This window comes from Schistocerca serialis, chromosome 2 (genome assembly GCF_023864345.2).
Source record: "Schistocerca serialis cubense isolate TAMUIC-IGC-003099 chromosome 2, iqSchSeri2.2, whole genome shotgun sequence".
NCBI classification, from domain to species: domain Eukaryota; kingdom Metazoa; phylum Arthropoda; class Insecta; order Orthoptera; family Acrididae; genus Schistocerca; species Schistocerca serialis.
The window spans coordinates 701,510,965-701,538,395 of NC_064639.1; positions in this window are offsets into that span (position 1 = coordinate 701,510,965).

A 27,431-nucleotide genomic window follows, 5' to 3' on the forward strand; every position below is an offset into this window, starting at 1 on the left:
CACACTCGACGAGAAAGACACTGAAAACACGTTGACACGGCGCACAGAACACTGATGAATCCGATGGCACAAGTGAACAGAGAAGCATGATGGCGGACACTAAAAACACTAAACGATGTCACACACACAAGACACAGATGGCGATGATCTCTGGCACGCGAAAGTCCACGTAGCATGTGCGAGTCCGGGGACCTGCCAAGAGGGGAAGAAGGGTGAGGGCGAGTGGAGAGGGTGGAGAGGGGAGAACAGAGATGCCAATGGCTGAGGAGAGGAGAGGAGGAGTAGAAGGACAGGGGAGGGGAGGCCTGGGGGAGAAGTGGGGAGAAGGGGAGGGGAGGGATGGAGGGTGCCCAAAGGAACAGATACAGGAAGAGGGAGGGAGGATTAAAGTTGGTAGGAGGGGTAGATGGAGGGGAGGAGGACGTCATCAGGGAGGGGGAGCTGGCGGAAGCCACCTTGGGAGAGGGTAAGGAGGGTGGAGACTTGGAGACCGGGCGGGACGTGGTAATACAGGCGCGGCAGCGGGCGGGGGTGGGAGAGGATCGGGGAGACGGGTGAGGAGGATCGAGTTTGCGGGAGGTGTACAGGATCTGTATCCATTCAAGCAAAATGAGGAGGTGGGGGAAGGGGATGAGATCGTACAGGATCCGCGTGGGGGAGGGGAGACGGATGCGATAGGCGAGGCGGAGAGCATGACGTTCAAGGATTTGGAGGGAAAAGGTAGGGGGGGGGGGGGGCGGAGATCCAAGCCGGATGGGCATAACAAAGGATAGGGCGGATGAGGGACTTATAGGTGTGGAGGATGGTGGAGGGGTCCAGACCCCACGTACGGCCGGAGAGGAGCTTGAGGAGACAGAGTCGGGAGCGTGCCTTGGCTTGGATTGTCCGGAGGCGGGGAGTCCAGGAGAGGCGACGGTCGAGGGTGACGCCAAGGTAGTTAAGGGTGGGAGTGAGGGTGATAGGGCGGCCATAGATGGTGATGTAGAAATCGAGGAGGCGAAAGGAAGGGGTGGTTTTGCCTACAATGATCGCCTGGGTTTTGGAGGGATTGACCTCGAGCAACCTGACTCAGAACTGCATGTTCGCTTTATAGCGCTAGCATCGACAATGTTAATGTGAAACTGCGATACACACTGCTTACGATTGTGTAGTTTCGTCCTTCAACTGCAGCGTCTAGTTGCTCAATGATATAGGGTATAGCTTCTCAGCCGTGTAACGTCACGTTATCGGCAGCACGAAAAAATGAAGCGTTAAAACTAAAAGATACTGTTTCGCCACGATAACCTGACGATTTCTCTAGTGCTGCTAGAAGCGGAGAAAATCGGCACTACTTGAAAGATATTAATTTGTCTCCGAGCGCTGCCAACGTCAAGCTGCCCCTGGATGCGAACTTTTACAAAAGGCTAGCGTCCATTAGCAAGTAACTTCTGTAAGCACTTTCTGAGGTGTTTACATTAGAACAAAAACTTACTCAAGTTTACTTCTTCAAGCCACTGGGGCAAATTTATTTCAGGAAGTCGCAGCAAGTATCTGTTGCAGAAGTGTAGTTTTTCTTAAAAATCAGAGCAGTCGCCACTGTTGTTGCATTATTACTAATGAATAAAATCGTGATTAAACACAAAAATAAAAAGTAGGAAAAATATTAGAGAAGTATTTATTAGTGTCACCAAGAAAGACAATTCAATTAACTAAAATCACAGGACTTCACTCAGATTAAAAACTTTGAGGATGTCTTAAACAAATTTCGAACATCTCTTGTCTGTTATATAATCAAATATTCCATAACAAAAAATAAAAATGCGGCGCAGGATCTCACCAAGAAACTGCGTTTTAATTACTCTTCGAATTTTGAAAGCAGTAGTTACTGATTTTATAACAAAAGTAATGCAGTTATGTTTACGGGAGCAGTAAAAAATCAGATAAAATTTGAAGGCGTCTGTCCTGCCAGTCGAATTTCTCTTATGGTGAAACAAATTGATTGCCAAACTCATTTCACAGTTCCTTGACTGATGGTGTCAATTATGTGTGTTTAGGGATTCCAGCGGTGCATTTGTTTCGGCCCATCTGTATTTGCGTCATTCTCCTTTTCGACAATTATATTTTCGCATCGGTACTGAACACTCACAGCTCCTGTAAGATTCAGAAGAACTTCCACGAAAAGACAATCTGGGCAAGTACTTGCAGCAAGATGCAAGAACCTATATATAGCGAATTTTCACCCTGCAGCGGAGTGTGTGTTGATCCCAAACTTTCTGACAAATGGGAACTGTGTGCTGGACCGAGACTCGAATCGGGCAACCCGATCTGGCACACAGTTCTAATTTGTCAGTAAGTTTCACGCTAGAAACTGTTTCCACTAAATTGCTAACTTCTTGAATTTGACGGAACTATCGGACGTCGACTGGAAAGGGTAGGGGCGGTGGTTACAGATATGGTGGTTTGTAAATTCCATCCTATTCTGTGACTGTATGGATAATGTACCATACCATAGCAGAGAGTGCGACAGAATGCCTAATAAATATGATTTCAGGATTACGATGCTACAGTGGTTGTAAGATGTGCAAATCAACTGCAACGTCATAGTGAGGAAGGCTGCACTGTTATCTACAATAAAGGAAAATGAACCAACCGCGAAAGTGTAGGTATGGGTAAAATTTCTGAGAGCAGAGGCCACAAAGTACTGCGTTTACAGCCCTAAAACTGTGATCTATATCCGGTAGAATTGACGTAGGCCAAAATAAAACACAGTTCCAGGGAGAACAATATCACTGGTGACATGTCGAAGGAAATATCGCAGAGTCTTGTTAACGCAGCTTTCCTTTCTGTCACTGCACGGGACTGGCAAGCTTACTTCAGGAATGTTCAGCAGCTGGGGCAAGAGCATTGGGCACGAGATGGAATAATGGAAATGGCCATCGGTGAAGTTATCATCAATACCACACCCTCAAGCGATGACGCCGATGATCTTGAACGAAACACAGATGACAGTCATCTTTAATGAACATCATTTTGACAGTTCTTACAGGCACAATTAATTAAACTTTGTAAACATCACTGCTGTGCTGCGTTTAATAAATGTACAGACTCCAAAAGTCAGTTTTTGACATTCGGTTCATAGTGTAGTAAGCTGAACATTCATCAACTTTCATTTTCATTGTTTTCGATAAATATTTAATACATAAATTGTGAGTAAAACTCTAGCGTGAATATGTCAACAAATTAGGTGATTTCCGATCTGGAGGAAGCGTCACTTAACCGTGAAATATGTCCGCGAGTGGCGTCTCCGTGTTCCGTGGTAGGCTGCAGCCGCACTGGCACCTATCTCGTTGGCTTCCGCCGACTACCGACGTGGGCCGAAGACGTCCGATCTTTTCAAATCAGATCGCCACTACGTGCACGGTCAAAATGCAGCCGATCGAACGTACAGACTATGGAAGACAGTCGGTGAAACTCAAATCAGTTTGTTTTCCTCGGTTACATTGGCCTACACGACACGAAACACGAACTGTGTGAGTAACTGAGGAGTTTAGTCAAATAAGGAGTTTGTGGTATCCCGAAGACTGAAAATACAGGGTGAGTCACGAGGTTTTCCCCTTGTTGCTGGAGGTTATTTCGTAGGTTATTTGGAATCAAAATAGTATATATACAGTAATGTGATCAGATCCATAATTAAGGAGCTACAACAGAGTTCCGAAACATGCCACGGTGTGTGGAGAGCTACACTTGTGTTCACAGGACACACGATCAGTCTCAGGTTGACAAGTGCATAACAACCACGTTGTTGATACTGCAGTCACCTGTGTGCACTATACTTTGCGATGCCGTACAAGTTTTCGTCGCAGGAGTATGGAGAGACGGTGTACATTTTGGGCTTCTGTGATGTTAATACGAAAGCTGCTGTTGGCGAATATCATCGTCGGCATCCTAATCGTAGGATTCCGAGTGGCAAAAAATTTAGTGGAACATATTGAACACTGCTAGAAACTGGTACTCTTTCCAGTGTTCGTATTTACTCCGGAAGACTTCGTGACGTTCAAAAGGAGGAAAACGTTCTTAATTCACTAGAGTGCAGTCCTCGTTAAGTACAAGACTCCTAGCTACCCGACTGAACGTTTCACAATCCAAGGTACGTAAGATTCTTCATGAGAATGGACTGTATCCTTTTCATGTGCAGAAAGTTCAGCATTTAGAGCAACATGATTGTGCCAACCGTTTACACTTATGTAACTGGTTAAATGGAAATGTCTGGGCAGACGAAAATCACCATGCGGCGGAAGTATCTCAATTTCAAAGCAAATTCAGTGTAAATATCTGGTGTGGTGTTGTGTGTGACCAGTTACTGGGGCCGTTTATTCTTCCTGGAAATTTAAATGGTCAGATGTACGGTAACTTTTTACGAAAAGACTTAACCGTAACTTCTTGAAGATGTTCCTCTGGAAACAAAACGCTACATATACGTCCAACATGTCGCGCACCAGCACCACACCACCCTGTGGTAACAACTTGTCTTCATCAGCAATTCCCACATCGATGGATAGGTCGCGGGGGCCCTATCAACTGGCCTGCCAGATCCCCAGATTTAACACCACTAGATAACTGCATCTGGGGGTGGATGAAAGACGTCGTATACGAAGTTAAGGTGGAAACACGAGAAAAATTGATACAACCCGTTTTCGATGCCGCAACGTCGATAAGGAATGAGCATATGAAATTACGAAATGCTACTCGCGTGGTTCACTACCCTCCTAATCTTTGCCTTCAAATGCATGAAGGAAATTTCGAATATTTGCTTTAAATCCACTCTGAATGCAAGAGACTGCTACAAAATTGTTTAAATAAATTATTATGTACAGTTTTGATAGTGAAACCCTACTGTAAAATTTTTTTTCTGCCATTTTCCTCAGTTTTTGTATAACTGTAGCTATTTAATTTTTGATCTGAACCCATTACTTTGTTTACATTTTTTGTTCCTAATAACCTAAGGAATACCCTCCAGAAACCTGGGTAAAACCTCGTGACTCACCCTGTATTATCGGGATGTAGTATGGAATCTATGGAATGAAACTGCAGATTTACTGCAAAGTAAAATTAGGCAAAATCTGTATCGGAAATTTTAGATGTAAATTAAAAGCAAAAAAAAATTGTCTCATTGAGAAGGATGGAGTATATTATGCTTAAAGGTATTCTAGTGGATCTTTTTTGGGTTGTGGTAGATAGACATTAGCTGTCTACAAATTCTTCTTACTGCTTACTCTCGTTTTAATCCCAGTGTGGTGGTGATCCTGTTACATGCAATTGTTTGCAAATGTGGTGTATGTTTTTCCACTATCAGTGCTTTAGGTGTTCAGAGTATTTTATTCTAAGCTTTATGTTCGTCCTTCGCAAGCATATAAGCTGAATAACAATCAGTGAAATTGAAAGTTAACACTTGGGGTTACTATATACAAAAAATGTGATTGAGAATGTATGCAAAATGTACTTTACTGACAACATTTATTTTCCCAAAAATCGAAGACTAACGTAATTTATGCAAAACACGTTATGATAGAATATCGTAAATAACATACAGGTTGTTTAAGACCACAGAGGACAAGGATACTGGTGGCAAAAGTGAGTCAAGTACGTTGACCCTAAAAAAGTCGGATAACGCAATCTGAATTAATCTGACGCTGAACTGACTGTTCAAATCTACAGAAGTTCATATTGGTGCAGCTGAAAGCAAGTCGCGACTGGGATTTTTACGCCCTGACAAGGCCGGAGCAGCAGTAAGTTACCTTGTTTGCTTGGTGCAGCGATGTAACTTGCAGCTGGCGTGATGTGTGCGGCGGAGGCGAGGCGTAAGGCGGCACGTGTGACTCGTTCGCGGCCATGAAAGAAAAGCAAAATCTCATGGTCTAGCGATCAGGCGACAGATCGCAATTTACTCTCTACCAGAGCCCTGAAATCACAGTAGATTTCAGTGTGTGACACACCCGTTTGCTGGTCGTACAAAGGACCAATTTGGCTCACTTATATGACAGACCGCACAAGGACACCTAACATCAAGACTGGTAAACCAAAAACAAATATGCGTGCCCTCGGCAAACGAGTAGTCCGAGACGTTTGAAGTCACACTGCCGGTACAGTAAGAACTTCACCAGAGGCTCCCCAGTCTACCTACTTGCAAGTAAAGTCAGTCTCAGGACAGGTCCCAAGTACCAACAAAACATGCCAGAGCTTCGACCAGGAGTTGCTTCCAGATTGAAGTCCAGAACCCGAATGCCTCGTACCTCTCCAGATAAAAAGGTTTTTCTGCAAAGTGCGCGAACGACATCGCCTTCACCCCGTCTTGAGTCAATCACAGGGCTTTAGAGGCTCTAAATCTCCCCTCCTACATGTCAGCACAAACTCATGTCGAACCACCGAAAGAGTTAAGAAACCTGAGTCTCTGGAAAAAAAAAAGAATCCGCCAATTACTGGCCTTTTTAAGATTTTGCGGAGGAGGAAGATGCTTTTCTTCGAAGTCGCGTTGCTTACCATGGCAACAAGTGAACAGATACAATATTAAAAATCTTTATCTAAATGGCCTGTGCTTTGGAGCATGTTAGTCCTAGCTATGAGGTGTAATAAAGAGTCTATCTGTAAACATTTGTCAGACGCCAGAGTTTCCTATATGACCGAGGCGGCAGATGGAAATGGGTTACAGGCCTATTTGCAGTATCGGCGAACATGAAAACTTGGGAATTTTTATTAGGCATTGCGCTGCACACAATGCCCGGCTTACGTCTCGACTGTGTAGACGCGTCCCTTCAGTCCGTCGGCCCCAGCCCAACCTTCGGCTGGCGATAATGTAGGTATAGTGGCTCCTGTCTCGACTAGGGGGTGCTCGGGCTGCCCTGTGCAGCTGTGAGCCTGTCCAGGAAGATTTACTAAGGCATGGTCTCACCGCCACTTGCTTTCAACTTCCAATATGCTGTTTCTACGAACAAACAGCCATAAAAACACCTCATGCTTTTAGCGCCCTACCATGCTCCATCAATGCCTACTCAGGCTGTTAACTTTCTAAATAGTCTTGCTCAAGTTGCGTAACGTTGTAACAAAATCTTTACGAAAAATAGGTGAGAGAGTAACTTATCCACTCTCAAAGTTAACTGCCGTGTGTCTGCACAACTCCAAATAAATTCAGCAACACAATATTTGTAATCTTGCTTTTCAAGGTCGCTACCAATCATCTCGAGTATGTAGCAGAACGTATCTCTCTTCATTTCATCGGTTCATAAGACTTGTCTGGAATTCCAATAACATAGTACAGGTTATACAGTACTCAGCACCTTCTTTTTGGGACAGATATCGCTGATTCCATACATTCTGCATCTTTTTAATAGTAAATGCTGCACTGTAGCTCTCGTCTCCAGGCACAGAGGCGCAGTGGTATCCACAAAACCCTTGAGTGTTAAAACCAAACGTACATTGCAATTACATAGAACAGATTTTAACCTAACCTAACCTAACCTTACTGACCCCACCAAAGACTGACGAAAGAGATCGGACACATTGTGAACCAAGCTGTCAGCCGATTTTATCGGGCGACCTCTGGCGACGGCAATCTGACGACTGTTGTCTGTGCCACTGTAAACGCAGCCTTAAGCGCAGAACGTGGGTAGTGGTGCCAGCACTGTTGCAAGCAGCTGACGCTGCCTTCGCCTCATCCCTCCTCTCCCCTCGTCAGCCTAAATGCGGGGGCACAGCCGTTCCCGACAGCCACCGCGCCAGTCGTCAACTTATTGTGGACAAACAGTAATGTGTGTAACTTTTGTGGATGGAAATGAACTTACAATCGCGAAGACAGCTAATCTACAACCAAAGGAGTAGCAAGATAGTTCTGGGCAACTGGTAATGACAGAGACCCCGCAGTGAACGGTGCATCATAAACCAACACTTGAGCACAGCGCATGTCGTCGATGAAAGAAATTTGTCCTACTAAGAACAATCCAAAACATAATCCAAAATACAGAAATCTCGGTCATCTTTCATCTTTATGTTGTATGTATAAATTCAGCCAGTGTTCATTTTTGCTCGCAAAATTCGAAAAGTAATTAGTCGATTAACTTGAAATTTTGTCACAACTTTGCATTTGAATACGTGTGTGCCTATATATATATATATATATATATATATATATATATATATATATATATATATATATATATATATATATATATATATATATATTCGAATGCAAAGTTGTGACAAAATTTCAAGTTAATCGACTAATTACTATATACGAGGGGCGATCAGAAAGTAAGCTCCGATCGGTCGCGAAATGGAAACGACTATGAAAATCCGATAAAGCTTTGCACAGATGTGTTGGGTAGTGTCTCTAGTATAACCCCAGTTAGCATCACGTCGCTCTTCTCATTTCTGAGCTCGCAGTGAGTGCGTAAAGATGTCTAGAAAATAGTGTCTGCCGCCAAGTACGAGGGCCTGGTGAGAAATTTCGTCTGAAGCTATGCAACTAACATTACATAACTGTCGTGCTGTTTCGTCTTCACGACAATTCTCAGCCGCATTCTGCAGGGGCAATGAAGATGCTCCTGCATCGTTTTTAAATGGAAATGTTAGATTACCCACAATACAGTCCGCAATTGTCTCCCCCTGAGTTTCATCTCTGGTCACATGAACCACTGTCTTTGAAGACAACATTTTGACACTGACAACGAGGTGTAGGCCAGCGTGGAGAATTGGCGGAAAGCACTGGCGGCTGCCGTCTATGATGAGGCTATTGAAAAGTTGGTACAACGCTATGACAAAAGTTTAAGTCAGAACGGCGACTACGTAGAGAAGTAGCTGAAAGGTGTAGCTAATTGTTACAAGTAAAACATTTCTGATGTTCACTGTGGTTTCAATTTGGCAATCAATCGGAGCTTACTTTCTGAACAGGCCTCGTATATATATATATGGCACGCACGTATTCGAATGCAAAGTTGTGACAAAATTTCAAGTTAATCGCGGAAATCTGGAAGTTACAAGACCCAGAACTCACCAAAGACATCCACAGGATATTGGAAGACATCTGGAAGACCATGAAAATTCCTGACGATTGGAAAACTGCCCTGATACACCCACTACACAAAAAAGGTGACAAGACTGACCCGAACAACTACAGAGGAATATCCCTACTAGCGGTCACATACAAGATCCTCTCTAAAGCTTTACTGAACAGACTAGAATGCCAGACCGACCATTTGATTGGGGAATACCAAGCAGGCTTCCGTAAAGGGCGGTCTTGTGCGGAACAAATTTGGAACCTGAAAATGATTTTACAACACAAACAGAACCTGATCATTACCTTTGTTGACTTCAAAAAGGCGTACGACTCTATCGACCGGAAAACTCTCTTCAAAATTCTAGCAGAATACAAAGTAGACAACAGAACACGGGCTATCATAGAGCAAACTTTAACCAACACAACCTCCAAAGTAAAGTTCTGTGGGGAACTATCAGAGCCCTTTGAAATTCGCACAGGTGTCCGACAAGGCGATGGCCTCTCACCTCTCCTTTTCAATCTGGTGTTAGAAGAATGGGAACATCACAACAGGGGATAACCTTAGGAAACCTACAGATTAAATGCCTGGCTTTTGCAGACGATTTGGCGATTGTCATGAAAGGTATAAAGGAAACAAAAGACGCTATTGAAAAACTGCACGAAATCGCTTCCAAAACTGGACTACAGATCTCTTACGAAAAGACACAGTTTATGAACACAAAGAAACTCGCATCTCTGAACACAAAGTATGGCACGATTTACAAAACGGCAAACTTCAAATACCTTGGTGAAACACTACAAATGAGTGGACATAAAAGAGACTCAAACGAAGAAAGAAAGACTAAACTGGACAAGGCGTACAAAGTAGTGTGGAATCATTACAACAAGAAGTCTATCTCACAAAAAGCCAAATTACGCCATTAAACTCGGTGGTACTCCCCGAGATACTATATGCAGCAGAGACCACACTAATCCTAGGGCATACACGTATCAGACAATTAGAAAAAGTAGAACGGAAAATACTTAGGAAAATATTTGGCGCAACTAACAACAATGGAATATGGATCAAGAAACCTACAGAAGAACTGTACAAACATACGGAGACAATCGCAGAAAAGATTAGAAAACGCAGACTACAATTCTATGGACACCTATACAGAATGCCATCACACAGGCTGACCAAACAGATCTTTGACTGGGTAACCACTAGAAACAAAAAATGAGTGTCAGAGGTAGAAAACGACCTGAACCAACTCAACATAACAGCAGACACAATAAACGACAGAATAAAATTCAGAAACATCATTAAGAAAAGTAAACTACATGAGATACAATGTGACAAACGAACAGGCATAAAATGGACCGAAGAACACAAGCAAGATCACAGCCAGAAGATGAAAGAAATATGGGCAACCAAAAAGGCAATCAAGATGAAGCCGAAGACACAAAGCCGACAAAAAGCATGGACAGAGGACCGGAAGCAGAAACACAGCGAGCGAATGAGGGAAGTTTGGGCAGCAAGGAAGGCAGCAAAAGGAACTGGCCATGTAGTTTAGTCCAAATGCGCTCTTTAAGGGCAAAACACCAATTATATATATATATATATATATATATATATATATATATATATGTATGTATGTGTGTGTGTGTGTGTGTGTGTGTGTGTGTGTGTGTGTAGTGTAGTGTATAAAGGGGAGACGTTACCAAAAATCTCATAAAGCTCTTGACCGATTTACTTCAAATTTTTGCACGATACTCTAACGAACGTTCATACAAGCAAAGGCTACATATTTTAATATTTAAAATAAAGATTGTTAGCAAAAGTTTCGAAAAGCTTTGACAGACTTACTTAATGTTTCACACATTACTCTAATAAACGTTTGGAAGAATATATGTTACTATTTTTTTTTAAATTTATCTATTATACAGGGTGGTCCATTGATAGTGCCGGGGCCAGATATCTCACGAAAAAAGTATCAAACGATAAAACTACACAGAACGAAACTTGTCTAGCTTGAAGGGGGAAACCAGATGGCGCTATGGTTGGCCCGCTAGATGGCGCTGCCATAGATCAAACGGATATCAACTGAGCTTTTTTTTTTTTTATAGGAACCTCCATTTTTATTACATACTCCTGTAGTACGTTAAGAAATATGAATGTTTTAGTTGGACCACTTTTTTCGCATTGCGATAGATAGTGCTGTAATAGTCACAAACGTATTAGTACGTGGTATCACATAACATTCCGCCAGTGCGGACGGTATTTGCTTCGTGATACATTACCCGTGTTAAAATGGACCGATTTACCAATTGCGGAAAAGGTCGATGCCGTGTTGATGTATGGCTATTGTGATCAAAATGCCCAACTGGTGTGTGCTATGTATGCTCCTCGGTATCCTGGACGGCATCATCCAAGTGTCCGGACCCTTCGCTGGATAGTTACGTTATTTAAGGAAACAGGAAGTGTTCAGCAACATGTGAAACGTCAACCACGACCTGCAACAAGTGATGATGCCCAAGCACGTGTTTTAGCTGCTGTCGCGGCTAATCCGCACATCAGTAGCAGATAAAAATTGCACGAGAATCGGGAATCTCAAAAACGTCGGTGTTGAGAATGCTACATCAACATCGATCGCACCCATACCATATTTCTATGCACAAGGAATTGCATGGCGAAGACTTTGAACGTCGTGTACAGTTCTGCCACTGCGCAGAAGAGAAATTACAGGACGATGACAGATTTTTTGCAGACGTTCTATTTAACGACGAAGCGTCATTCATCAACAGCGGTAACGTAAACCGGCATAATATGCACTATTGGGCAACGGAAAATCCACGATGGCTGTAACAAGTGGAACATTAGCGACCTTGGCGGGTTAATGTATGGTGCGGCATTATGGGAGGAAGGATAATTGCCCCCCATTTTATCGTTAAATGTATGCTGATTCCCTACGTAATGTCGTACCACTGTTACTACAAGATGTTTCACTGCATGACAAAATGGCGATGTTCTTCCAACATGATGGATGTCCGGAACATAGCTCGCGTGCGGTCGAAGCGGTATTGAATAGCATATTTCATGACAAGTGGATTGGTCGACGAAGCACCATACCATGGCCCGCACGTTCACCGGATCTGACGTCCTCGGATTTCTTTCTGGCGGGAAGTTGAAGGATATTTGCTATCGTGATCCACCAACAACGCCTGACAACATGCGTCAGCGCATTGTCAATGCATGTGTGAACATTACGGAAGGCGAACTACTCGCTGTTGAGAGGAATGTCGTTACACGTATTGCCAAATGCACTGAGGTTGACTGACATCATTTTGAGCATTTATTGCATTAACGTGGTATTTACAGGTAATCACGCTGTAACAGCATGCGTTCTCAGAAATGATAAGTTCACAAAGGTACATGTATCACATTGGAATAACCGAAATAAAATGTTCAAACGTACCTACGTTCTGTATTTTAATTTAATAAACCATCTATTACCAACTGTTCGTCTAAAATTGTGAGCTATATGTTTGTGACTATTACAGCGCCATCTGTCACAATGCGAAAAAAGTGGTCCAACTAAAACATTCATATTTCTTTACGTGCTACACGAATATGTAATAAAAGTGAGGTTCCTATTTTTAAAAAAACGCAGTTGATATCCGTTTGACCTATGGCAGCGCCATCTAGCGGGCCAACCACAGCGCCATCTGGTTTCCCCCTTCAAGCTAGACAAGTTTCGCGCTTTGTAGTTTTTTCGTTTGACGCTTATTTCGTGAGATTTTGGCCCGGTCACGATCAATGGACCACCCTGTATACATGTCCGGCATGTGCGGCTTTTGTTAAGCTTTTTAGCGATGGTGTAGAGAACGCACAACTAATGCGCGTTCCCATCTAATGACTTAAGCATGAGGAACAATTACGAGCAGAATTAAGGAGAAATATCGTAAGGACATGTAGATACACCAAATCCTTAATCCGTCCCATCCTCTGTTATGCCAGTCCTGCCTGGATATCTGCCCCCCCCCCCCAAATTTTATAAGTCCCTCCAGATCCTTGAGCGTCATGCACTCCGCCTCCCCTTCCGTACACGCCTCCCGTCCCCCACGCGGATCCTCTATGATCTCATTCCTTTCCCCCATCTGCTCCTATTCCTCGAACATATCCGCATCCTCTACACCTCCCGCCGTCTTGAACCCCCTCACCCCCTGGTTGCTCCTCTCCTCTCCGATCCCCACCCCCTGCCACGTCTTCACCGTTGTGTCCCCCCTACCCTCCATCTCTACACCCTACATCTCCTTTCCCAAGGTGGCTTCCATCAACTCCCCCTCCTGGATGATGCCCTCTCTCCCTCCATTTACCCCTCCTATCAACTCTGATCCTCACTCCCCCTCCTTTCCTCTGTCCTTTTCCCGGGCTCCCTCTCCCCCCCTTCCATCCTCTCTCTTCCCCACCTCCCCTCTCTTTGCCCCCTTCTCTCCCCCGCATCCTTTTCTATTTCCCTCCTCTGCCTCCTCTCATTCCCTCTCGCGTCTGCCCTTCTCCCCCTTCATTAGTTCTCTCCCTCCTTGGTTCCCCCCCCTTTTCATTCTTTCCTCTCCTGCCTCCTCGTTTTTCCCCCTCCTGCAGGTCCCCTCCCCCCCCATCTGCCTTTGGCTTGGGAGTGTCGTCTTTGTGCTGCCACTTTCGTGCAGTGTTCTACAGTGAGTGTTCTACAGAGCGTGTTTTACAGTGAGTGTTGTGTTTTTTGGGACTTGTTGCGAACGGCCATCATACTTTCGCTGGGTGTGCCTTTTATCTCTTGTGAACAGAAACCAGACTGTCGCCATGTTTTTTAATTGTGGGCCTACTATGTTACTTGTCTGATTCCTGTGTATTTTATCTACATTGCCATCCCCTTTTGCTTTCTGTTTTAACTTTCCGCAATTTTACGCCATTTTACACTTTAAATCACCATTTTATCGCCTGTTTTTCCTTGTTTCTTTCTTCTTCCTTTATTTAAAAAAAGTCTGTAGGCTGTAGAGCAGCGTAGTAAGCTGCTGCCAGCCCGCCCCCTTCAGGGGGAATTGAAAATCAATAAAGAAAAAAAAAAGTAGGTACACCAACGAAAGCTATTATTACGTCCTTGTCCTACGTTTTTCTTTAAAATCGAAGGAACCTAACACACAGTGTCACATCCACTCTAGGCTCAGGTCAAGTGAGGAAGATGTGATGATCAGCCGATACTCGTGCGTCTTTCCTACACGTGTTAACATACAGGATGACAGTTATTGTACTGTATGAAAACAAACCTAAATCAGTTACAAACTACGGCGTGCACACTCTTTATTCAACATGTAAACCTCACTACAGATATTCAGATTCATGTTATGACATGTTCGATATGCCTGACATCTTTGGCGATGTTGTGACGCAGAAGAATACTGAAATTCTGCATCACCTGCTGAAGTATTGAAACATCGATGATATCGATGACCTCCTGAATGGCTGTTTTCACCTCAGCAATGTTTGTGGGGTTATTACTGTACACCTTGTCTGTGATATACCCCCACAAAAAGGAGTCACATGTGTTCAGATCCGGAGAATTTGGCGACCATTCGAGGCCCATGACAGTGGCCTCTGGGTACCTCAGAGCCAGAATGCGGTCCCCAAAGACCCTCTCCAGAATATCAAACACTCTCCTGCTTCGACGAGGTCGAGCTCCGTCTTGCATGAACTACATCTTGTCGAAATCATAGCTTTTCTGGATAATGGAGATGAAATCATGTTCCAAAACATTAACCTACCGTTCGGTAGTCACCGTGCCATCAAGGAATACCGCACTGATTATTCCGTGAGTGGACATGGCACACCACACAGTCACCCGTTGAAGGTGAAGAGACTTCTCAATGGCGAAATGCAGATTCTCAGTCCACCAAATAAGCCAATTTTGCTTATCGACGAACCCATCCAAATGAAAGTAGGCTTTGTCGCTAAACCGAAACATACTAATTGCCATCATGCCCCACTGCCAGCCGTGCAGTTTGAACGCCCTAGCAAACCGTTCAGACGTTGTGACGATTTTATTTCATATAGTTCAACAATTGTGACTCTGTAAGATTGTCTTAGGAAAAAGACTGAGGATCTAAGAAAACTGAGCACATGGTTGCTATCATAACTGCCGAATTATAAGCCTGTTTACAGATTTCTTAGTTTAATCACGTTTAAGACTCATCCGGCAGAAAACTGACTTCAATTTGTCAATAACAAACGATCGAAAATACGCAAGTGACTCTGTTTCTACTGAAAATAGCAGTGTTGAATGTTATCTACAGGGGATTTTAAATTGATTCCTTATTTCTAGATTTCCACAAGGCTTTTGACGCCGTACCTCACCAGCGGCTTGAAGTCAAATTTCGTGCTTATGGAAATATCGTCTCAGTTATGCAACTAGATTCGTGATTTCTTGTCAGAGAGGCTACAGTTCGAAGTAATTCACGGAAAGTCATCGAGTAAAACGTAAGTGATTTCTGACGTTCCCCAAAGTAGTATTATAGGCCCTCTGCTGTTCCTTATTTATATAAACGATTTAGGGGACAATCTGAGCAGCCGTCTTAGGTTGTTTGCAGATCACTCTATCGTTTATTGTCTAGTAAAGTCATCAGAAGATCTAAAGCAATTGAAAAAGATCTAGGTAAGATATTTGTATGGTGTGAAAATTGGGAATTGGCCCTAATCTATGGCAAGTGCGTGATCATCCACATGAATGCTAAAACGAAGCCGTTACACATGGGTTGCACTATAAATCAACCAAATCGAAAAGCCATAAATATGTAGTGAGTACACTTAGGAACTACTTAAATTCGAAAGAACACACAGAAAATTTTGTGGGGGAAGGCGAACCAAATACTGCAATTTATTGGCAGAACACTTAGAAGATGCAGTAGACCTATTTAAGAGGCTGTCAGCACTACGCTTGCCCATCCTCTCATGGAGCAATGCTGCGCTGTGTGGAATCATTACCAGATTAGCGGAATACATTGAGGAAGTTCAAAGAAAGGCAGCACGTTTTGCTTTATCGAAAAATAGGGGAGAGAGTGCCACGGACATGATACAGGATTTGGGGTAGAAATCATTAAAACAAAGGCTTTTTTCGTTACGTCGGGATCTTCTAACGAAATTTTAGTCACCAACATTCTCCTCCGAAAGTGAAAATACTTGACGTCGACGTACATAGGGAGAAACTATTATCATAATAAAATTAGGGAAATCAGAGCTCGTACGGAAAGCTATAGGTGTTCGTTTTTTCCGCGCGATGTCCGCGAGTGGAATAATAGAGAATTAGTATGAAGGTAGTCCGATGAACCCTCTGCCAGGCACTTAAGTGTGATTTATGAATAGCCACGTAGATGCGCATGTAGATGTAGAAAGTCGGTAGCCCGGCTTTTTAGGGCAAAATGTCCGGCTAAATATAGCCTAGCAAGACTAAATCTGCACCTGTTCGCTGATGCTGTAACGTACGATAAAGTGTCGTCACTGAGTAATTGTAGCAGGTTACTTGGATAGAATTTCTAGTGGTGTGATAAATGGCAGCTTGCTCAAATTGTGGAAAATCTTAATTTGATGCAGATGAGTAGGAAAAACAATCTTGTAATGTTCGAACACAGTATTAGTAGCGTGCTGCGTGACGCAGTCACGTCGTTTCAAATCTCTATACGCAACGTTGCAAAGCGATATGAACTGGAACGAGCACGTGAAGTCGGTAGTAGGGAAGACGAGTGGTCGACTTCGGTTTACCGGCAGTATACGTGGAAAGTGTAGTTCATCCATAGAGGAGAGCGCCTATAGAGGACTAGTGGGACCCGTTCTTCACTATTGCTCGAGTGTATAGGACCCTCAACAGGCTTGGTTGAACAGAGACTTCGGAGCAGTTTAGGGGCTTGCTGCTAGGTTTGTTACGGTAGGTTCGATCAGCACGCGAATATTGCGGAAATGCTCCGTGAAATCGAACGCGAATCCCTGCAGGGAGGAAGACGTTCTGTTCACGAAACGCTATTGAGAAAATTTAGAGAACCACTGTTTGCGGTTGACTGTAGAACGAGTCTACTGCTGCCAACGTGTAAGACCTCGAGTCAGAACAGCAAAGACACGATAAAACACATTAAGGTTGTGCGGAAGCATATAGATAGTCGTTTTTCCCTCGCTCCATTTACGAGTGGAACAGGAAAGCCTATGACTAGCAGCGGCACAAGGCATCCACCGCCATGTGTCGTGAAATGGTTTGCGGAGAATGTGTGTAGATTTAGATGTAATTGTTGTGACCTAAGATACACAATTTTCGATCCGTATTCAAGAAATGCAGCACCCAGCCGGGCGGGGTGGCCGAGCGGTTCTAGGCGCTCCAGTCTGGAACCGCGCGACCGCTTCGGTCGCAGGTTCGAATCCTGCTTCGGGCATGGATGTGTGTGATGTCCTTAGGTTAGTTAGGTTTAAGTAGTTCTAAGTTCTAGGGGATTGATGACCTCAGAAGTTAAGTCCCATAGTGCTCAAAGCCTTTTTTTTCACCCATTTTGCGCAATAGTACGCACGCATAATTCTCGTATGATCTGCTTTATTCTTTTTCCCAACAAACCTGTCGCCTGACTATCTCGCACATCTTAAACCCAAATCGACCTGTGCCGTACCGCGTACTTCTTGTCAGTTCCACCTGCGACCATAGAATCGCGACATCCTTTACGCGGCTTGTGTTGAAGAGAATTACGACCACCCCTGATGTTAAATTTCCAGTTCTTAAGTGCTGTGTATGACGAAGTTAACTCCTCATATACTTTGGTTATTACAGACTGTTATCGTCTCTGAAAGGATTACGGACGCTAAAAACCTAGCTGTCGTGCGCCTACAAAACCTTGTCGTCATCTTCATCATCATCATCATCGTCGTCGTCGTCGTCGTCGTCGTCATCGTCATCATCACCTGAAAGAATTTCCAGTAACAACAAATTTTCTAAAATATAAAATTGTATGACGGCACCGTACTCCAGTTTATCCATTTCAATGACATACAGTCAACACGACTACTTCAGAAACTAAACCTGTCTGAAGAATGTGACTTGAGTTGCATGTTCTAACACAAACAAAAATAAATTTCCATTAATATCAAGGTTGTGTCAATCACAGGAATTTCTTCCGTACCCTGACACAGCATCAGTAAAGATGTACCGTTTTGTAAAATACGACGTTAAGAATCGTCGAGTGATTATGCTTTAAGTATGATGTGTTTCTATTTCTTTAGTCAATGGCCAGGAGTTAATGTGAAACTCTTCGATTGAAAAAAAAGTTATCTGAGTAAAATAAATAAAAAGGTTCGTAATTTGAGACTAAATACGGCATTTTGTTTGAAAATATTACTCAGAAAAACTGAAACTATTAGGAGGTTCGCGCTTCAGCGTTGTTCCCTGGTGACCTGCCAACGACAGCTTCCCAGCGCAGCGCACTCTCTCCCCTTAGGGCCGTTTCATCCAATTGAACGGCCGTCTCCCGCAACACCCTTCGCCTTGTGGGCTGCTGGTTCTACCGCAAACCATGTCACACCCTGAGTGGTGCGGAAACGAAGTCACGCAATGCTTCAGACGTGTTGCTGCTATCATTAAGGAAGATGACAGCTGTAAACGGTAAGGTACGGTAATCGGACATGACTTTTTCGCTAACATTCAGTAATCATTTCATTCTAAGACCTACGCCCAACATACTGCAGTGGCTGACAACACATATAAGAGCAGTACCGGGAGCAAGGGTTATGACAGCGGAACTGATATCGATATTATAAAATCGACACGTGCACGACAACGCACGGTACCAATACGTTCCAAAAATCCGCAGGCAAAAATCTGATTTTTCAGGGGGTCGAATCTCGGGTTCTAGTGATCACAGAGGTAAGGGTTGAAATGTTCTGAATAGTCCTTGGCCTAGCGACCATTTCTATACCTATAGGAAGAACGGGCGTACTGTAACTATCCTGCACTACAGGGTCAAAATTTAAACGTTACATAATTCCCCCAGCACAGGCAAAGTGAACAAATCGTTCGCTTCTTTTGTATTAGTTGTGGTCTAGGGTGGACACTAGACGTCTTACAAAAGCACCATTTTTTTCATAGGAGGTTCCTGAGACAATCCCAAAAAACCAACATTTTTGGCTACGAAAGGTACCAGCTGTGGAGATGGCAACTTCTATAATTTCTATTTAATTTTCTCCGTATGTTCTTAAGATGATAATCTCGGGGATCTTCGAAACTTTTTTTGATATCATCCGTTACCGATATCTAGAGGCTCGAAGTTACGGTACTTATACAGACAACCAAAACACCCGTTTCAGCTGTTTTGCAACGTGGGCCACAACTATCTAATAACTAACCACAGAAAATGGATCAAATTTTAACTATTCATTTTTCAGACATTCACCTAGAAACTGCATTTTCCCACTTTTCGAAAACCCTTATCCGCTATCAAAATACACACGAAAACCATGATTTTTGGGTACGAAAATTACCAGTTTTGGGAATGGTCACTTCTATAATTTCTCTTCGTCTTCAAAGTGTTTGCCATATTTTCTTAACATAATGTTCTCGGGTATCTTTGAAACATTTTCGGCATAACTATCCGTCACCGATATCCAGAGCTCCAAAGTCACCGTACTTATGCACGTAAAATATGCGCGTGCTTTCCGGTCTGAGGCTTAAATGAAGTTTCAGCCGACGTAGTAAACACATGACAAGTTGTGATATCACAAATCTGTTTCTGATCAGCATTTTTTTCACCAGTAAAAGTTTATGATGTGCTGTGGCTGTATGATGTGTACATCAGGCTTATACAAATATGCCCAAAGGGATACTGAAGTGAGAAAAAAGGGTCTTAACACACATGAAAAGCACTTACAATGATTCCCAAAAAATATGTAAGACTGGAACCACCGCAAAAACGCGTTTTGTGCTGGAAGAGAATAGCAGAGAGATAGTGCTTTGGGAGAGGGCAGACAGTGACGGTAGAAGAGAAAGGAAACAGTACCACTGGGAGAGAAAGGAAGAGGAGACAGTGATGGCAGAAGAGAGAAAGTGGCAATGAGAGAGAAAGAGAGAATGATGTAGGCAATAGCAGTGGGGGCCAAAGAGAAACGAGACATTGATGGTCAGTGAGAGACAGTGGCAGAAAAAAGAGAAAAAGAGATGGATGGAGATAGAGACAGTGCGAGCGAAAGAGAGAGGAGACAGAAGAAATGAAAAATACAGTTGAGTAGGCCCCCGGAACCTCCCAGTCCGGCAAACTTTGATATGTAGGTATAGGGGAGGGCGCATCTTGGACTGAAATTTTAAAAACGCGTTTATAGCGGAAAAGGAAGTTGGACGCCTCCAGGATTTTTGAGCTACCGCGGTGGTGGAGATAGTAGCAAATCAATGGGAAAAGAGGAGTCAGTTGGAGGGAAACATATACTGTATACCAAAGGCAGTAAGAGGGAGAGGCTGAGAATGAAGGCTTAACTACAAAGAGAGAATGGTAAAGGGATTTGGAACGTTATGTGTTAAAAAGACGGGCAATACGTTAGTGTGCCTACATTTTTGGTGAGACCAGCGGAATGGAAATAAGGCAGCTGGATCCCCAGTTTTCTGTCGGAATCTTCCAAAGAGGAACATATTCACCTGGTTGTTTTCTATCAGGAACGAAGGTTCAATAACCATCGTCACAAACCTGATGTTGTATTTGACACCTGAATAATATTCGCCAGAGCGGATTCCATTAACTGTCCAACTAGCTGCTATCACGGTTGACGCGTTTTCCTCACTGTATATCTTCAAAGACGCTTTAATGACAGAGCCCCAAAACGATGTTTGTATCATATTTTATTGATATGAAGATAGACATTATTCCACTGATCTGTACCTTAAAAATCATACTTTATTCAGCACACACATCTGCCTTTAGCGTTCACCTAGCAACCGAAAATCGCACCTCTCGGGACACTGATAGTACACTTCAGGTTTTACACAAAGCAGACAAGAGCGCAGTGATGAACATACTTACTTGAAGAAATTGATATACACAGTCATTTGCGTAAACATCCAGTCAATGTTCTCAACGAATAGCTAAAGGACAAAAGATTTTTTAGAAAACTTTGATCAAATTCCCTGAATCCAATCCCTGCTGGTTCCGGAATGTGCCTGGTGTCTTAGCTTTTACGTTCCACATGATGACTGTTTAGTACTTTAGATCTCATTTAATGTCCATCACACTAATAACGTCTTTGTGGTTAAATAAACTTAACGTCAGTAATGTGCATGACTGTTTCGTGTACCTTATTCTTACTAGTCTCTTGTACTGTATATTCTTCCCTACTGACTATTTCGATGTTCAACATGTCACTCTGCGTTTGCGAATACTGTCCTGTCAACTGTATTCTATCTTTTCACTTTCACACCTTCCTTCTTTTAGTACACTGAATAACATAAAATTTCGTTTCGCCATTTGAATGTGTTTTTCATGTGTGCAACTTCCTATACAGTGCGTAGTATTATGCTGTCGCAACAGATAGCTCATATTAAATGTTTAAGGTTTGGTAAACAACTTAAATTGTATAATATGGCTTTTACTGTAATATTAACAACCATAAAAAGTCGCATACACAGACCTCCAAACATATATTTATGCTGTATAATGGTATAAAGGGTGAATTACCTAAAACTTGCGTCACAGATACTGCGGAAATGGGAAGTACTAATGATATACGGTTTTCACAGAATACATTGATAGTCAGGAGCTCGTTCTGTTTGCCAATAAAGATAATAATACTTATGAAGTGAATTTTTTGTGCCAGCATACACTTTTTAAATGGAACAGTACCCACTGACATTAAAAAACTGAAAGTAGTGTAATTTAGAATGTCAGTGGTGTTTTTTGCTGGATTCTAGTGCGCTTTGTTTGCGAGATATCGTATTCTGAAAAGTTCCCACACCGACAGTTGTTTGAGCCATTCTAGATGCATAGTTGGTAGGTACGAAGTTGTTATGTTTGGTTACAGAGTGCTTTTGTGTTCCTTGAGTGCATTGCGACTTACTAGTCAATTAGTATTGACAATCCAAGTAGTAGGTCGTGAGTGGACGATGGATTTACTAATGCAGAAAAAGCTGCTCACGTTGTATGGAGAGTGCAGGAAGACTGCAGTTCGTTCTTGTATGGTACATACTGCAAAATATCGCAATAGAAGTCAAACGTCTGGGCAGTCATTTATCAACCTCTTCAGCCAGTTACATGAAAGTGTTAGTGCAACACCTAGACAATGTAAGAAAAAGAAACAAGTGTCGACAGACGAGGGGGAATGATCCGCACGTTAGCTCCCGTACAGTCGCATGAGGAAGTGGCACCAGTCAGGCAAGTGTCCTATGCATTCTCCAGCAACATGGTTCCATCCCTATCACATCTCTCTCCATCAAGAGCTGAATTTAAACGAATATGAGAAGCCACATTTACCAATTATGCCCAAGTAAGTCGCCGGATCATGCGTTATTGGTCTGTTGACAATCCCAGTTGGCTTCGTCATGTGGAACGTCAGCGTCCATGGAATGTAAACATGTGGTGTGGCATAGTGAACCATCAGCTCATAGGCCTGTTTTTCACACACATAACACTAAATGCTCACAAGTATCACCGCCTCGTAGCAGACCATTTTCCAAGGATACTCGCAGATGTTCCTCTGCAGACTAGGAGGAACCTGTGTTACTGACATGATTACTGTCCAGCCCATGGGGCACAAAGTACTACAGCATGTCTTTACAAACTGTTTCCTAATCATTGTATTGGACGCAGAGGAACTTTTCCTTGGCAGGTCCATTCCCTCGATTTGATTTGACGCCTGTACACTTTTTTATGTGGGAAAAGCTGAAACACGCTGTCTACAAAAATATACCAACTATAACAGATGATATGCAGCGAAGTATTACTGCAGCCAGTTAGACCATCTGCGCTGTTTGCAGCAGGCGTTCCATACCAGACTGGAAGCGTGCACTGCCGCTGCCGATGTTCATTTTTAACACAGCCTGTGATGATCAGTTGTCTCGTTACTGGTCAGAATCCACATAACTAGTACATGCACTTCTTTTGTTCTTTAGTGTGTGCAACCACAGATAGTGTACAAGCGTCAGTGTCAGACCTTTTCAAAACACAATACGTCGTAAACTGCTAGCAGTAAAATCCTGCAATAAACACAGCTGACATTCTAATTGAACCTACTTTTAGTCTGTTAATATCACTATCCATTGTTCTAGTCTATGAGGTTTCGGATTTGCAGCTGGGTCATGTTGACTTCTTGACACAATATTTCGGTTGGCAAACGTCCAGCCACCTTCTGGTGAGTGTCCGCCACTGGAGACTACTAGTTTTTTTTTTCTTTATTTAATTTCATGCCCCTGCCCCCATATGGGCAGTGGAGTGCTGGCAGCAGCACAGTCCACTGCTCTTCAACCAAATGGCTTTACAGAAATACATGAAAGGGGAACTCTGACAGAAAAAGGGAGACATAAAAAAACACAGTAAATGGAGGTAATGGGAGTTAAAAATACACTAATGCGGGGACATGCACTGGGGGACAGTTAAAACGTCGAAATAAAGTTAAAAGACCACAGCTGGCTATTCTTTGTGCACTTAAAATCACTGGAGTCAAACACAAGTTAAAAGTCGGCCGCAGTATAAAAATTACACACAGTGAGACACCTAAGAAATCACTGGGAATGACAGAACACTTACGAGGAATACAAAACTCTGGGCTGGAGCTGCCGAGGGACTGGAGCCCAGGGAGGAGAGAAAAAGATGGGAAGAAGGTGTGGTGGGGGCTGGGGTTGCAGGAGGAAGAGGAAAAAGGGGGGCAGGAGGTGCACCAAGAGGCAGGAAATGGGTGGGGCAGGAGATGAAGAGGGAAGACAAGGCAGGAGAGAGTGCAGAGACACAGAGGGGGAGCATGGGAAAGGGAGGAGGTGTTGCAGGGGAAAGCCATTCTGGGGAAGGGGCGGGGAGGATAGAGAGCCCTGAGGATAGGGGCCAGGAAGGTGGGGTTAGAGTTGGTAGGAAGGGTAAATGTCGGCGCATAGCTCATCATCCAGGAGGGGTAGGTGCTGGAAGTTGTATTGGGAAGGGTGGTGTATGTGTGGAGATGAATAGATGGCGGGAACAATGGTGGTAAAGGTGCAGCTACGGGCTGGGGGTGGAGAGGAAGGGGGACACCAGGAGGTGGGGGGGGATCAAGTCAGCGGATGATATACAGGGTGCGAATGTGTTCAAGGAAAAGAAGAAGATGGGGGAAGAGGATGAGGTGAAGAGGATGCGCATGGGGGCGGAAAGTGGATACGGAAGGTGAGGCAGAAAGCATGGCGTTCTAGGAAACTGCTGGTTCATGGTGTCAACTTTGCAGCGAAAATGGTACAGAAACGCACGTGCATTGGCGGCCGTCACAGGAGCGTCCTCTATCGAAGTTCGCGCCCTCTGCAAATACTGTTCCATCTGTAATGTGCATGCGCGTATGTAAAGGTAAAACTACATGTCCGCCCCCTGTCAGAATGTGCACTCGTGTTGCTAAAAACAAACGTCAGATGTCACCAGACATGTCATTATGAAGAAATTATAGAGATCAGTGGGTCTCAAGCCTTGTCCAGCTGAAATCCGCCATCACGATTTACAACATTTTGTGGTAGACATATTTCCACAAGTTCTTTAATTAGTGAATCCCAAAAAGATCTCGCTGGGGCCAAGATTTTTGCGGAAGAGTAAATCATAGAGCGGCCTGTGGTAATACAATGCTCGAGTTCCAGACCTACACCCTTTCTATCAGCTTCATCTGTCTCATTGCTCCTTCCTCTGCCACCGTCTTTCATAATACCAATTCCCATACCTCCTACCCCATCACAAGGCTGCCCCAGGGTTCTGTCCTTTCTCCTCTCCTACATCTCCTGTACATTGCTGATTTGCCCAAACCACACCCCCCCCACCCCCGCTCTCCACACACACACACCTGCCCATCTCATTCAATATGCTGATGACACCGCCTTCTTTGCCCTCTACCCACCCATCAACGGTCCCAGCACTCCCTCCAAACCCACCTAGACCAGTTTACCTCTTGGTGTAACCAGTGGCTTCATCCAATCAATCCTTCCAAAACCCATGCAGTCATTATAGAACATACCACCCCCTCCTTCTGGCTCCATGATTTCTGCCTCACCATCTATGACAGTCCTATCCAACTTAATCCCACCTTGAAATACCTTGGCCTCGCCCTTGACTATCACTTCACCTGGTCTCCCCATCTCCTTACCATCCAATGCAAAGCCCACTGTAGGCTCCAACTCCTGAAATTCCTGTCTGACCAGACATGGGATTGCATCCTTCCACCACCCTCTGTATCTACAAATCCTTGATCCACCCCATCCTGTGCTATTCCAGTGTCTTCTAGATCTCTGCCCTTCCTACATTTTTAAAAGCCCCCCAAATCCTTGAACACCATGCACTCGGCCCCTCTTTCTTTGTCTATCTCCATCCCCCATGTGGATCCTCTATGACCTCATCCTCTTCCCACATCTCCTGCTTTTCGTTGAACAAATCCGCATCATCTACACCAATCATAACCTTGATTCCCCTCACCTCCTGGTATCTCTTTTCCTCTCCACTCCCCACATGTTGCTCTGTCTTTACAGATGTGTCCCACTCTGTCTCCACTTCCATATCCTCCACCTCCTCTCCCAAAGAAACTTCCAACGTCTCCCCATTCCAGATTATATGCTTCGCCCCTATATTTATCCTTCCTTCCAACTCTGACCTTCCTCTTTCTCCCTCCTCCTCCCTAGGGCTCCCTCTCCTTCCGCTATCTCTATGCTGATATCTCCCTCTCACTTCTCCTTTCCTAGTCCTTGCATTGCTGGATCGCTCCCTCTCCACCCTCCCCATCTCTTGCCCCTTGGTGTGCTACTGGGTCCCCTTTCTGCCCCTTCCTGGCTCCCTCCTCTGCCGACTCCTCTTCTCTCTTTCTTCTGTCCCTCCTCTCAGACCTCCCCTCCCTTGGTAGATACTTCTAATTTTAATCCAGTTACTCTCTGTCATGGGTTGGTGCTCACTGTGTACATTACATATGTGCAGTGTGTGTTCAGTGTCGTCGTCCCATGCTGTGAACGCCGTTTTTAATTGTGCTATTCGTGCCCCCTGTGTTTACGTGATATGTCTTCATGGGGTGTCATTTTAATTATGTGTGGCTTTTATGTAAACGTGCCTCTTCAAACTGCCTCTTTTTTCTATATTTTAACGCCAATTGTTTTCCTTTCTTATGTGTAAACCTCGTCTTTTTCCCCCATATTTTTGGTATTTACTGTTCTCCTGTGGTATTTTATATAACCTCTTGGCTGAAGAGCAGCGAATTGTGCCGCTGCTGGACCACAGCTGCCCATGTGGGGAACAATCATGGGAGCACCCTGGACTTGAACAGCTCCTATCTTCTTGATGTTGTACGTGTCCTCCTTAGTACTGCATCGCTCTAACGTGAGAGTAACCATTGTCTTTGAACACCGACTGTAGATGTTCTAACTTATTTGTAAGTCTACCTACATCAGAAACAGTAAGAGCCCAGTGCACCAACGTTCTAAGGACATCAGTAGTTTGTGAAGGCAGCTCGACGCTTGCAGATGAAGGTCCCTATGTATGGGATTACGGTAGGCAAAATGCCCTAATGACCCATCCACTTTCCTAGTAGCCAGAACGTGCAAAAACGGTAAGCAACCATCCTTCTCTATTCCCATCGAAAGCTGAATGTTCTTGTGGATTGAATTAAGATGTTGCAAGAAGCGTGACAGTTCTTTTTCACCACCGGGCCACACTAGAGTGTCATCTACATATCGCCAAAAGACTCTCGGTTTAAGTTGTGCTGAATCCCTTGCCAGTGCGGCAAAACTTACGTAGGTCAGACAATACGTACAGTACATGAAAGACGCGTTGAACACGAGCACCACACAGCCCTTCCCAGTCTAGTAAGTCGACAGTAGGTGAGCACTGTATTTTCTTTTTTTTTTCCTTTATTGTTATTTCATACCCCTGCCCCATGTGGGCACGAATGGGCTGGCAGCGGCACAATTCGCAGTTCTCCATCTAAGAGACGATGTAAAATAAAACGTTACATACAAAAGATGAGGATAAAAGATGGAGTTTACACATGAGAAGGGAAAACAGTGGGAGTTAAAATACACAAAAAGGGGTAGTTTTTCGAGGCACATTTATATAAAACCCACATATAATTAAAATGATACTCGATGAAGAACGTAGCACATTAATACAGGCGGCATGAAGAGCACAATTGAAAACGGCGGTCACATTCATGAGAGCCACACGGGACGACGACATTGAACACACACCGCAC